At 43.3% G+C, this 13,571-nt stretch overlaps 1 protein-coding gene across 5 annotated transcripts in view; it reads left to right on the top strand.

Annotated features, from left to right (window-relative positions):
* LOC139758329 (cyclin G-like) overlaps nucleotides 1–13,571 on the top strand; it is a 139,234-nt gene that overhangs the window by 110,209 nt on the left and 15,454 nt on the right. The window contains exon 1 of one of the 5 annotated variants that reach the window (XM_071679593.1): nucleotides 10,792–11,295. The exons of 3 other annotated variants lie outside the window; for them this stretch is intronic. The gene's annotated coding sequence lies outside the window, so the exon portion shown is untranslated. Of the gene's footprint in view, nucleotides 1–10,791; nucleotides 11,296–13,571 lie in introns of those variants that run through there. One more of the 5 variants, XM_071679589.1, reaches the window with a different exon arrangement.

Below are 13,571 nucleotides of genomic sequence, written 5' to 3'. Positions count from 1 at the left end.
TTGAGAGCGTTGCTCCGGGGTTGTGGGCGAAGCTCAGATGGAGGGTGAGTGAGGCTCCATGGGCGTTTGGGAGTGAGGGTCTGGGGTGTAGGTAGATCTGTTGTGGAGTGCGGCTGGTCTTGCGTGGGAAGGTCGTCCTCTGCCCGGCTGGTCGTGCGTGGGAGGGTCGTCCTTCGCTCGGCTGGTGGGACTGCAGGTGACGCCATGTTTGGTGGCGGTGTGTGTACGGCTTCGGGGGTTCCTCACATGGCAGTATCGCCACCCTTCGGATGCACGTGAGTGGGTGTGTGTGTGTGTGTGTGTGTGTGTGTGTGTGTGCAGGTTTGTGTCTGCGTGAATATTTTCTGCTCTGCTTGTTCCTGTGTCTCCTGCGTGAGGCTTGATTATTTGTTTGTATATTTGTTTGTTGGCATTGAGAGAGAGAGAGAGAGAGAGAGAGAGAGAGAGAGAGAGAGAGAGAGAGAGAGAGAGAGAGAGAGAGAGAGGGGGCAGCCGTCAGCAGGATCAGCTTCCCACCCGTGTGTATGTCCGTGTCATTGTGTTATGTTTGGCTTCAGGTATCCAAGCCTTCCTGTTCCTTCTCCATCATCACCACCAGCATCTCCACCACCACTTCAACCGCCAAAGCAAAATGTCAAGTCCCCTAATCATATTCCACACCGTCTCGACACTGGCAGGCCGTCTTACTACAAGAAACGGCTAAAAGTCTGCTTCTCAGTGAAATTGGTAGTCTTGTTCACATGCCGACAATTCTTCTCATCTTGTCAATTGCCCAGGTTATACGTAGGATTGATCCGTCTTTGCCTGATGTATTGCTCATGCATCTGGGAAGGTTGCAGCTCATCGTACTTCCTTAGTAAAGTATTTCGACGCATCAGTTTTTGCCAGTCTCGAACAGACTAAATGCCAACTCTGCCAACAAAGCTACTCTCTCACCCTGCAGTATTATACACATGAGAGTTGTAAACGTAGTGAGTTCAGAGATGATTCTAAACCGGATATTTACAATGTGTAAGAATTTCAGCCGTAACAACGGTTGAAAAGAAACAATTTTGAATCGTTCACTTCTTAGATTTCTTGATACGTAATCTAGTCATTGTTGTTCTGTTGATGTACGCTTCACTTGCCATGTACTGTAGATTGCTGAATAGTTAATTCATTGCTGCCCAGTGCTGTGTAACCTATAATGTAATTCAGTCATTGAGACCCAGTCCCTAGATTTTTTTGTGTACTCTTTATCCTCTTCTAAGCCACCGTCTACTGGATAAAAGTGCACAGTAAATTAGCCGCTCTTGGTGAAGAGATCAGAAATCGAAATCCCTATCTCGTCTCAGAACTTGACCCACTTGCCTCTTCGGCGGACTGTTGGTTCTCTTTCCCTCTTCTATAGATATTACTTGGGGTTTTATTCCCGAGAATTGGCAGCCTACGTGTCCTTGCCATGAACAAGAGATAATATTTGGCAGGCTTGTGCGTTGCAATTAGAATCTCCCAGTCACACCAACGCTGGTAAGTATGGTCGTTGGCAGCTCAGGGGCGAGCCGTTGCGATGTCTGTTTCTTTCCCTACACCGCTTAACTTTGGAATTCTTTACTCTCGTGTGTCTCATAACACTTAATACCCGACCCCTATGAAAAGACAGGTCTTTCCTCCTCTTCAAAAATTTGTAGATTCTTCATCTCATCGTTTCTCTATACTTTTAACCATTTGGATGTTTTATTTTAGCGCTGACTTAGTTGAGGATACACTGTCCGTGACCTTGTCTTAAAAGAAAAACGAAACAACTATCTACCACCATCACCATCGCTGCCACCTGCGGTAGGAGGAGCCCAGAACCAGCTGTGCGGGGCGGAAGTACCCGCTTCGGCGCCAAGATATTTCTCGCTCGCAGACTCGTATCGTATATGTTCCTATGTCTGAAATTTTCTAACCTTTTTAATGTCTGTGGTCCTTCTTTACCATGCTGTCCACCATGTTGACACTTGATAGGCATCCTGGTGTCGGCGCACCCGGGGGGCAAGCCAGCAGGTCTTAGGGTATAAGAGCGTTGTCGACGGGACTTCAGAAAAGAAAGAAAAAAAAAAAAAGTCGCGCTTAGAATGTTTTCTGTTCTTCGCTTTTATCTCAGTGTAATACCGTGGATGTCTGGAGACAGGGAGGTGCGAGAGGTCTTCGTCTAGCCTCCTGTAACTCCCCAAACCATGTCCGCGAGGTTGTTACAGCGTTGCTTACACGGACTTGGAAGATATGTATCATCGTCAGTGGACCTTGCCGACTCTGCGAAGGCCACCTTGCCTCGCTCCTGCGGCGAAAGAGAGGTTGAAGAGCTAGCTGCGTTTGGCTGTAAGCCGTCGGTCGGCACTGAGACTTTTCGAACCCAACGCCACCGATTCGCAGCTTGCACCACTAACCAGAAATACAGTGCAAACAGAAAAAAACCCGGAAGGCACTAATGGGGAATCCTCCTTTCTCCTCCTCCTGACGTCCATGTTCTCTAGCAGACGAATTTTTCTTTCACTTGTCTGCCGTGGAAGTATTATGATAACGATCATATTGATGTTATTTTCATTTCATGTAGTAGTTCTGTGGACTTTATCGGTGATGATTAAACTGTCATGCTGAAATCTGTCCCCTCCCCTGACCTTTCGTTGAAAGTCTTGTAGATATAAATAAGAGGTAAAAGAACCTTTACTTGTGTGCGTTTATGAAGATATTAAAGGGTTCTTGGGCAACACCAGGACATCTATCTTGGGGGTTCTTGGGGGTAACACCAGGACACCTTTCTGGGAGGAGTTCTAGGGAACATACATCAGCACGCCTGTTTTTAATTGATCCTGGGATAACAACAAGCCACATGTATAGCCGTGCGGTTGTGACTTATAAAGTGTTGTGAACGGTCATGGGCTTCAGTGTTGTGGCCGGTCATGGGTTGTAGTGTTATGGCCGGTTATAAGGTGTATTGTTATAGAGGAAGTCACACAGGGGGTCCATAGCAGTAGTGTTGTAGTAGTAGTGGTGGTGGGTCTTGCTTGCTATTTCTGGTTCGCCTTTGAAGCCACCTGGGGTTAAGCTGGATGCCAGATGGTCGTCGTCCGTCAGCTGGCACCCTCTTGACGTCATCTCCTGGCACCCAGGCACCAGTAAGGTCATGACCAAGGTCACCACACATAGAGACGTGGAGTAGATCGCCGAATTTTTGTGTCCTTGTGGACTTTGTGTGGTGGGTAGGAGAATGGAATGGGTCTGCCCCGTTGGAGTTATTTTTGTGCTCTGAATTGTTGTTAACGTTTTGTATCTGTAGCCTTACTTTGTGGTGCGCTGTTGTTTTTTGTACCTTAGATGTTGGTCAGCTGAAGTGTCTCTTTGCACCATTGATTTGTAGGGTAAAATTACCGTTTCAGACATCCATCCGGGGACTGGGGTTTTGGTTGGGGGAAAAAAAATCACAAAAAGTAGTAATTTACCTTGAAATTGAAAGTCAGAATCGTTCATAAGACATCAACAGCAATTACAACCTATCCTAACCCAACCCAACCCAACCCAACCCAACCTAGCCTAACCTAACCTGATATTCTCTGGATGTCCTAAAGGGTAACAACACTATATGTGGTAGGCTATGGTGGTGTGTGCACCCCATATAAAAGATAGACTTTAAATATATCTGTAATTCCTAATTTTGTATGCTTTCCCCTAGTGTGGTGGTAATCTCTTTATATGGATGTATGGCATTCCCTCGTCCCTCAACCTACCTGTTTGTTACCTGGAGCAGCCGAGTTATAAAGAGATTATCGTGTTTATTGCCAGTAATAAAGATCTTCGTCACAAGTCCAGGTCTGGGGCTCTACATTAAGCAAATCGACCCCTACAAATGAATGGCTTTAAACACTTGCGCCCTGGTGGAGCATGAATGTATATAGTTTGTGTTGGGAGGCCTTCCAGGGCATGAGCTGTGAGGGTCTGTGAGATGTGTACACCAGTGGTGTGGGGGAGGCTGGCGGATATGTCGAGCATTATAGAAGATCAAGATAATCACCACGACCATCACACCAATTGCTACGCTTGTCAGTACTACCAAGGCTCATAACAGACAGGTGGAGAAAAGTAGTAAAACTTTGGTCATCATCATCATCATCATAATGATAATAATGATCATAATGATAATAGTAATAATGATAATAATGATAATAATAATAGTAAAACCTATACTGAAATGCTGCTGATTTTGTCTCTAAGTGTGAGAAAAAGTCACAGTGCCAAAAAAAATGCTATGAACCCCAAAGTGAAGCCAGTATGGTGTAGTGATAATGCCCTTGATAGCATGGCCAACATAGCACCGCAGGTTAAAGGCAAGTGTGTAGTGAAGATGGACCTCTGATTCCCAGAATGGTCCAAGCTAGGTTCAAGGCTGGCCGAACAAGCTAGTAATAAATAATGATAGTTATGATGATGCACACTGCTGCAGATGATAGTTATGATGATGCACACTGCTGTAATCCCTATTGTGTGGTGGATAGGGAGGAAGCTCAGGAGGGGGAGGTATAGGCGAGTGTGGGAAGAACGAAAGTTGTGTTGATGTTCAAGAGTTCAGGTTGAGGAAGTCCACGAGTCTTGAGTTTAGAAGAATGAAGAGACGACAGTGTGGAGGATTTGTTGACGATGCTGACAGACTCCCATCCAGCCTAAGTCTATCGTCTAGGGTGACACCGAGAAGCTTGGTGGACCAGACTGGATGATTTACTCCAGTGGACCTGACCAGCTAGTCAAGTAGTGCCTGACGGTATGGGCCTGCGGCCTCAACATGACCTAACGAGTAACAGGAACAAGCAATAGCGGCAGCCTGGTCCCAGACCCGAGCCGTAGAGGGAAAGAAGTCTTCGCTTCGTCACTCAAGAACTGCCATCACCCCACCACTCGCTGTCACCGATAAAACCAACCTGTACATCCCGCTATCACGACCACCATAATCACCAACCACGACCACCACGCGAGGTTAGAGGTCGCTCGGACTTAACAAACCACGAGCTGTACGACTTGCTACCTTTATACCTCTATCCACCACATCCTACAACCACCACCACATCAGACGCAGGAGGTCCGAGGAACTTTCCCCCCCAGCGGTGCTGGAGGCTTGGTGGTGGTGGTGGTGAGGGGGTGGGTGTTGGGACCTCTCGTATGACTCACCACCCTTGTGGTCTCTTGTGGGTTTGTGTGGCGGCAACAGTTGGCCACCGCCTCCACGATTATCATTGGCAGCGGTCTTGCCTGCTTACCTGCCTGCCTGCCTTCGGGCCTACTTCCCTGCTTACCTACTCGCAAGCCTTTTACTTACCTCCTCTCCTGACTATCTTCTTCCTTTCTTGTCTAATTCCTCCTCCGTCAACCACGTCACCCATCCTTTTTTTCCTGCTTGTTTTTTTTTTCCTTTCAAGCGACCCTTCCACCTGCTTACCGCATTACCCTACCTGCTTACGTCCTCCTCTTGTTTGTATTAAGGTTTAGCGGAGTGTCTACAACGTGAAAGGGACTTTTTTTTTTCATTATTATTAATATCCAGATATTTGTAGAATTTGTCTATGCTTTCCGCTTTTTGAATGATTTTTAAATATCAAGTTTCTTATATGTCAAACAAAATACGACTGTGTGTTTGCACGTGATATGTTACATCCTGCGTCGCTTGTGTTCGGGGTTCTTGTTACTTCATGAGCACGGCGGTATGACCCTTTGATAACGACAGTACGACCCCTTGAGCACGACGGTGCTTGGCCTTTGACGGATCAACGGCTAGGCCGTCATACCTAAAGAATCGTACCGTTGTGGTCAGATTGTATTATCTTGGAATATATTACCATGAACCGGATCCCTGTGTGTTAACCAGAAATAGGGTTTGATTATATCTGTACCCCGCTGAGTCCAACCTTACCGTGAATCACACCAGCGAAGCCCTTGAGAGATAAAGAAAATAGCTTTGATAAAGGTAAACTGAGGATGTATGAAGAGAACACTTAATGAGTTCTGATGACTCCACTGATATTTTCGTTGTTTCTATGTCCACTCTACAAAAGTGACCTGAGAAGGATATTGAAGCCAAAAACGTATTTTATGGCAAGCTTGGAATAATATCTTTCTTAAGGGAAGATATGAAATGTAAGATATCTCTGTTATAGGTCTGGTATTATTAACTTCTATCGCATTTCCATGGAGGTAGATGTGGTGCATTAAAAAAAAAAATTGCCCCTTTTGTTGGATTTACTGTTGTTAGGCGTTGAGTCCCCAACCGTGGGCTGACAAGTAGAGAAATGAACCTAAGATATATACTCATTTTGATGTTTAAATGAACGAATAACTTGTTTGAAATATTGAATATCCTTCGAGTTAACAATTGTACAATCCGTCGTTGTCTCTACACGAAATGGTCATGCGTGAAGCATTGTATTCAGTTCGATACAGGAACCCCTTAAAACAGCAAAGATGATTCATCGTACGTACTGGCATCTGTGACTCGACAACTGTCCTGAAATCATGATTATTGTCAACACCAAATGGCAAGATTCGCTTAATCATGATTGATCTATAATGAAATAACTAAAGTAAAACTCGTAATGGTATTTTTTTTTTTAAATGAATGTGTTTGTGGAGTGGTGGTGGTAAGGGTTGATGATGACGCTACGTTACGTTCTCTGGAATGCGTGTGTTGACGTCACGTCGGATCTGCTTACGTGGGTTTTATCCCGATTGTGTCATATCCACAAGCTGTATTTCAAGCATGAATAGTAGAATATTTGATTTTCGTATGATGAATATGTTCACAAGAGTATGAGTGGTAATCAAAGGTCGGCAGTTGTCCACGATGTTGGCTAGGGTTGCATCATACGTTGATGGTGGGAGGAGCTTAACCAGCCGGTTCTTCTACTGGTAGTAACATGTCGGCCGTCAGGCAGTACCAGAAACTTCGAGGATTTTCCCTCTTCCTGTCTTCTCTATCCCTTTCTCCCCCCAGGCGAGCGGCTTGAAGCTCTCTGTTATTCGTTGTGTAGTCGCGTTACTACTAAGCTAGGTTAGAGGTTCTTATGTCGCATCGGTAAAGAACGCCAACTTTCAACTTGCTGGTTAGGTGGGTATCATCACTGCTGCCGCGGCCGCGCTTAGTATATTATTCTCATCTTGCTGGTGGTGCTGAGCAGGTAAGGTGGACGTGCTTGTGGTTACGATTTTAGTCTGCCTTCAGTGTTGAGAAGTTGTATTATACGGTCGAGGATTGTTTAAACCTGCTTTATGCTAATTGTACACCGAGTCTTTTCCTGTGAGAATTTCATGGCCAAACGCGATGGATGATAAAGTATTCTTAAATTGGCTTCATAACAGAATCAGGATCACAAATGCCTACCTACTCTCAGCGTTTACCACCATCGTCAGATTGGTGAAGCGGGTGTGAGGAATTCTAAGCACCACTCGACTTCCTCATGCAAAACTTTCTTCACTCTTCTCCCCCTGAAGGACCAGAAGAAAGCCTGGAATTATGAATTCTTACGAGTGTCTGGGAAGGAGAGAGAATTCAAATTGTTTGGAATTCCCGCTTACCTGTCGCCCGCCAGTCGAGTTGACTGTTGGGTGAGCCAGACGGTGGCTGCGGGACGAACGTTCTGGAAGGTGAGGTACGGCGGCCAGCTAGGTAGAGTTACGACCGCCAACACTCCAAAGGAATTTAGCATACGATTTAACATGCACCTTGGAATCGTAATTTACATATTATATACAAATATGAGTTGACGTATAGGATGTTAAGAAAAATTTGGTATACAGTTGTTTATTCATCTGATGTAAAGAATGTTAGTTGAAATGCGATATACAGCATTTATCCATAGAATATATTGCCAAATTATTAGCTGGACTCTTGTATCTGTAACCGTCATTACCGATGCTATCATTGTTTTATAGTGGGTATAGATTAGATGTCGCACTGAGTCAAGTTGACTCTTGTGATAACTTGATAGCCACTAATGTGAGTATATCCTTGTTCTGAACATAATGGTGATTTCGTCTGTGTCAGTCTTTGACTGTGAAAAAGTTTGGGGTGATTCCGGCACTGCATCTAGAACACTCTGCACTATACTCATAAAAACCAAACCAGTGTCTGGCACCGGCGCCATGCCAGAAATAAACATCAGTATAACTAGAGCAATGGCATCGTACCTATAACAATCGGCAATATACCTAAAATGACGTCACTATACCTATGGCAATCGGCAGTATACTTAAAACAACAGCACCGTGCCCTTAACAATCGTCAATATACCTAAAACAACCACACCGTCTTATAACAATCGGCAGTTTACCTGGAACAACCGTTACCACACCTAAAACACATGGTACCGCATCTATAACAACTGACACCACAGTTGTAACAACCAGCACCATATTTAAAACCAATAACAGCAAACATAAATCGGCAGCATATCGAGAACAAAAGGTGCCTTATCCCAAACAACAGGCACCATACTCTAAAACAAAACTCTGGCGCCATATTTCACTTGTACGGCTTGGCCTTTGAAGCTGTAAGGTTGATGACCCGTGGACGAAGCCATTGTCCTGATGATAAAGATGATAAACCAACGAAGAAAAAACATCTAGTGAATACGTACATTCAGCGTGCAATGAAGTCCTTAACCTAGTAACCACATATCCACGAAAGACATTGAGGTAAATTTATCAGCAACGTTTTCAATTTTTTTTTCCGGAATTTTTTGAAAATTATAACGTAAGGACATCAGGTTAAAGACGTGGGACGTACCTATGATGTAGTGAAGAATTACGGCACTGTAACAACTATACCATCCACAAGTTACGATATATTAACTCATGTAGTAAGAAATAAAAGAAGAAAGGAAATATATACATGAAGTTAGGTGGCGTAGATTTGATGATATTTTGTGTGGATACTTTGTGAACGTTACTGTAGATAGTACTAATGTGTGTGTGGTACTGGTAGCTGTATAGTACTGGTCTGTGTGATCGATAGTGGTAGGTAGAAAAATGTTTGGGCACTGGTTGTTACAACGACATGATCCTTGGGCACAACGGTACGATTTTGAGCCCTGTCGTACGAACTCAAGCTTGAGGTCCATCTTTTACGGTCCTTGAGCCTGATATTACAACCCATAGGTAAGATAGCCTGGCATTTAATTTGGTCCGTAAAGGTCAACCTGTGGCTCTGTGCAAGTTTTTTTTTTTATATTATTTAGCACTTGAATTATCACTGATCAGGAGAATCTATTTGATAGATGAGTGTTTAACAATATTGCTTTTCCAAATACAACATTCCAAGTCAGAGAGAGAGAGAGAGAGAGAGAGAGAGAGAGAGAGAGAGAGAGATTATTCGACTAGGAACTTTTGCCTCGAGCGAAGAGGCGGGCGTTAGATTAGGAACGAGGCCATCAGAGGACTGGGGTCAACGCCAAGTTCAGTCCGTCAAACCAGCGACACGGAAGCTGATGTTCAGAGGCCAAGATGAACTTCCGATCCGGATGTAGATCTAACGTATGTTGCGTCACCTTCAGGTTACACTGCCCTGTTGAGGAGACTTTGCGTACGTAGACAAGTAGAACAACAGATTTGATAATAATCAAACACATTTGGCTGAGGCTAATAATCTCTTCCCCAAGTTCCTCGGCGGCGTTCGTCAGGGGTAATGTTGGATGGCGGGAATGAGGTGACACTTTTAAGATCGCGTAATCAGCTGTTGGCTGACTCGTTATTGATGTATTTCTTTTTTTCTTCCTCCACCAGGATTAGAAGTTATAAAATTTCATGTACTGTTTTTTCCCAACCTTTTCAACCCTGCTTGGCTGCCCCCCTCTCTCTCTCTCTCTCTCTCTCTCTCTCTCTCTCTCTCTCTCTCTCTCTCTCTCTCTCTCTCTCTCTCTCTCTCTCTCCATGTTTGTATTCATCTCCAGCTGACAGAGGTTTTCCTTGGACGTCACGGGAATTTACCCAGTCACTTTTTTTTTTATTTCAAATTCTTACTTGTCCAATCTCATGATTAGGTATATCGTTGATAGCACGGGTTAAGTGTACTTGGCTGGGAGAAGGTATAAACAAGTACAGTGGATACAGTGAGGTGCAATATCGACTTGAAGTGGGCGACAGGTGGGCCTGAGTGGGCCCAAGTTTTAGGAGTCCTTGCTCCTTGAAAGAGAAATGGCATTGGTGTGTTTTATGTACAGGACGTACATATTCCACGTATGGTGCATTATTCTCAGAATATAGTGTATTCCTCAGAATACACTATATAGTGTATTCCTCAGAATACACTACATGATCAATGCATATCATGTGCACATGGTTCTGGAGAGTCGAGAGCGTGCCCTTAGATACAGTATATCAACTTGAGAGGTTGATAGCTGGGCCCAAGTGGGTCCAAAGGACCTCTGCCAGTTAGAGGAGGGGGTTTTTGGGTACATCAGATACATAATAAGTAATTTTTCCTCATTTAGATAAAGAATGATTTTGGCAGTTACAGTGCATACTCAGAAAAAGAAAACTATTTTAATATGGGTAAAGGGCACATAGCTAGATAATGCTTTTAGTTAAAGGGTTCTCTTCTTGCCATTGCAAGTACAAACATTGCATCGTAATGTACAAGAAATAATGTACAAGAAAGCGTATGAGCGAGAAAATACGAACGGCAAACGAATAAAACCAAGAGCATTTCGTTTTTGGTGGTACGTTCGTAGGCGCACGTCGCGTTTGATTCTCTGGCGGCGAGGCTTCAGGAGGGACGGTTGCGTCAGCTTTGGTTTAAATGGCAGCGAGTGGAGCGATCATCCGTGTAGGTCACATCTAGACACACACATGTACGGGCACACACGCACACGTCCCGCCCTATTCTAAAGTGTACACACGAGTCATTTATCCTTCTGACCGCTCTCTGACGGCACTTTAGGCCAGGCCGTGTGCTTCCAGGACTTGAACACGTATTGGCAGTGGCTGCGCCTGCTCAGTTGTGATGTTGTGAATGTCAAGCACCGAACGTTTCTTGGCTGCAGCTTCTGTGATAAAGTGTTCGTGAATAGTTATATAAGTAATGTGCTTCAAGACATTCAACAGTTGGCAGTGTATTATGTAGTGGATATGAGAATTGAAATTAGTTGATTATAATCGCTGCAAAAGACGAGACTACTTGATTTCCGTTGACACTGCGGTCTGATTGAACCGTGAAACTGAAGTTTTCGAATAAAATGGCTACGTTATTCATCTTATTGTAAAGATGACTACGTTATTCATCATCTTATTGTAAAGGTAAGTGCAAAGGGAAAATTATAGTTTTAATATGAATATTTTTCTCATTAATGAAAATGAAATGGACATTGTTGACATTCTTACAGAATAGTGTCGGGTTTAGGAAGACCTAATTTAGTTTTCGCAAATGTTTTGCTTAATACATAGCTTGGCATCTGTGATGTGGAAGTTATTGAGTTGTTGGTTATTGTCCTGCATATACGAACCATTTGAGCAGGACGGTAACGACTCTTGTCCTTGACCGACGCGAATCTTAGTGTTAGGTCAGAGGTCACAGCAACTCTGAGGCGCATCCATGCTCAGCAGTCATATCGTCTTGTTCATGGGGATAACCAGGACGTCTTTTCCAAGTTTGCTTCTGTATCGTGCTTGAGTGCATGTATGTATAAGTTATTGTAATTAGATGGCTATCTTTGAGTGTGAAAGTTCAGCGATTTACCGTGGCATGCATTCAGTTGGGGATTGATTTACAGTCCACGGATATTTTTTATTCAGTTGTAAGGGGAACGTTAACTGCTACATTGAATTTGAAAATACGTTATACTTTTAGAGGTGTGTGACATCTTTTTTAAGTTACCATTGTCCGTCAGTCAAATACTAGTGTAGGACTCGTTTCTGAAGGACTAGTAAAGCTTTCAGGTCACCACAGGGGAATGCTGGCGTCGTCCTGATATAGTGCCAACACATTTAGTTACCAGTAATTGGCTGCGGATTAACTTGCACCAGTATATAAACAGCTTGGTTAACTTTGTGGTTGCTGTTCTTGTTTGTACAGGGATGTGGGGCTGGGGGCGGATATATGAGAAAAAATACGTATAGCAAATACATGTTTGTACTTGTTTGACATGACACTCATCTTGATATTATATATATATATATATATATATATATATATATATATATATATATATATATATATATATATATATGATTCTTCCTGCTGGGTTTATCACTCCGTGGCGTGCTGCATGATTCAGGCCATATCAGGTGTTGTGACATTACAGAGCCAACCCTCCCAAATAAAGGTGAGCTAAGTAGTACCTTAGGGCCTGGTGGACTCCCGGGAGCCTCACGTGACTGTGTGGTCAGCTGGTTGGCCACCATGATAAGGCGAATGTGTACCCTGCCACATAGGAGCAGCTAGCCTTGGCTGATCCACTGCTATAATCACAGTCCCATATATCTTGCTCACTAATTAACTTTAATACCGGCAAAAGTAGCTGTCATTAATTATTGTAATTATGATTGCATAGTGGCTTCATTCTCCTGAAAAATAGGTTTAACCCTTTGCCCCTAGAGCTTATATAGTCGTTGATAAGATATATATAATTCTGTAGGTCTGGTATGCGAGGCTATGAGGTGGCCGTGTACTAGATATCGCCCCTCCTCCTGACCTTTGTGGAACGTTAGTAGACCTTGAAACTACGTTCGTTTCAGGCTCTGTCATTCTGATTTGTGGTCTTCCTTTATAGAATATATTTTGTAAAATGTCATCATCCTTTCATAGATGCCAGTATGTTAAATGTATGTGGCCATAGTACTTAAGTTTATCATGAAAGTCCAGAAAACATTTTGTCCTCGGTATTCAGAGGACGAATGAAGATCTGGGGAGTTATCTGCAAGTGTGTGCGAACGTTTAGTAGGCCGTTGGTGGGCTTGTCATCAGTTGATGATATGCAATAGATGGATAATTATTGGATATTCATATCGTTTGATTCATATATGGTTGTATCGTATTGGCATGGTAATGCTCTTAATATTCTGCAGTGCAGAAAAAATTGAGATAAACGATTGGTGGGTTATATGTATGATCCCATTTTCCCGTCTCTTATTTTATGAAAATCTGCAACACGTTACACGAGTATATTTAGTTTGTTTTTAGCCTGAGTAAAAATCAGTAATAGTGAAATTAGTACTAAGGTTTACTCCATCTTCAAGTGAGGATAAACGGTGGAAAATGCATATTATTTTAAAGGGGGAAAATACGTGAAGAAGAAGAATAACGTTTGCGTAATCATGATCTGGCGAGTTCCTCACTATCTTTCTGGCTTTATTGTTCAAACAACACACAACCTTTAAAACGCCTATAGCACTTGGGTGGCAAACAAAGCCTTTCTAGTAAAACATTGTATGATTGATTATGAATTGTTATTGACACATGCGTGTTTATTATATCAATTCTATGTCGTAAACGATTAAATTGCTGATCAGATTGGGTTAGTTATATAAAATAAAGGGCGGTTGCCACGGAACTATTTGCGCGGCGGAGGGAATAG

The sequence above is a fragment of the Panulirus ornatus genome, chromosome 30, assembly GCF_036320965.1.
Source record: "Panulirus ornatus isolate Po-2019 chromosome 30, ASM3632096v1, whole genome shotgun sequence".
In the NCBI taxonomy this organism is placed as follows: Eukaryota; Metazoa; Arthropoda; class Malacostraca; order Decapoda; family Palinuridae; genus Panulirus; species Panulirus ornatus.
This window is presented reverse-complemented; position numbering and strand designations above follow the sequence as displayed.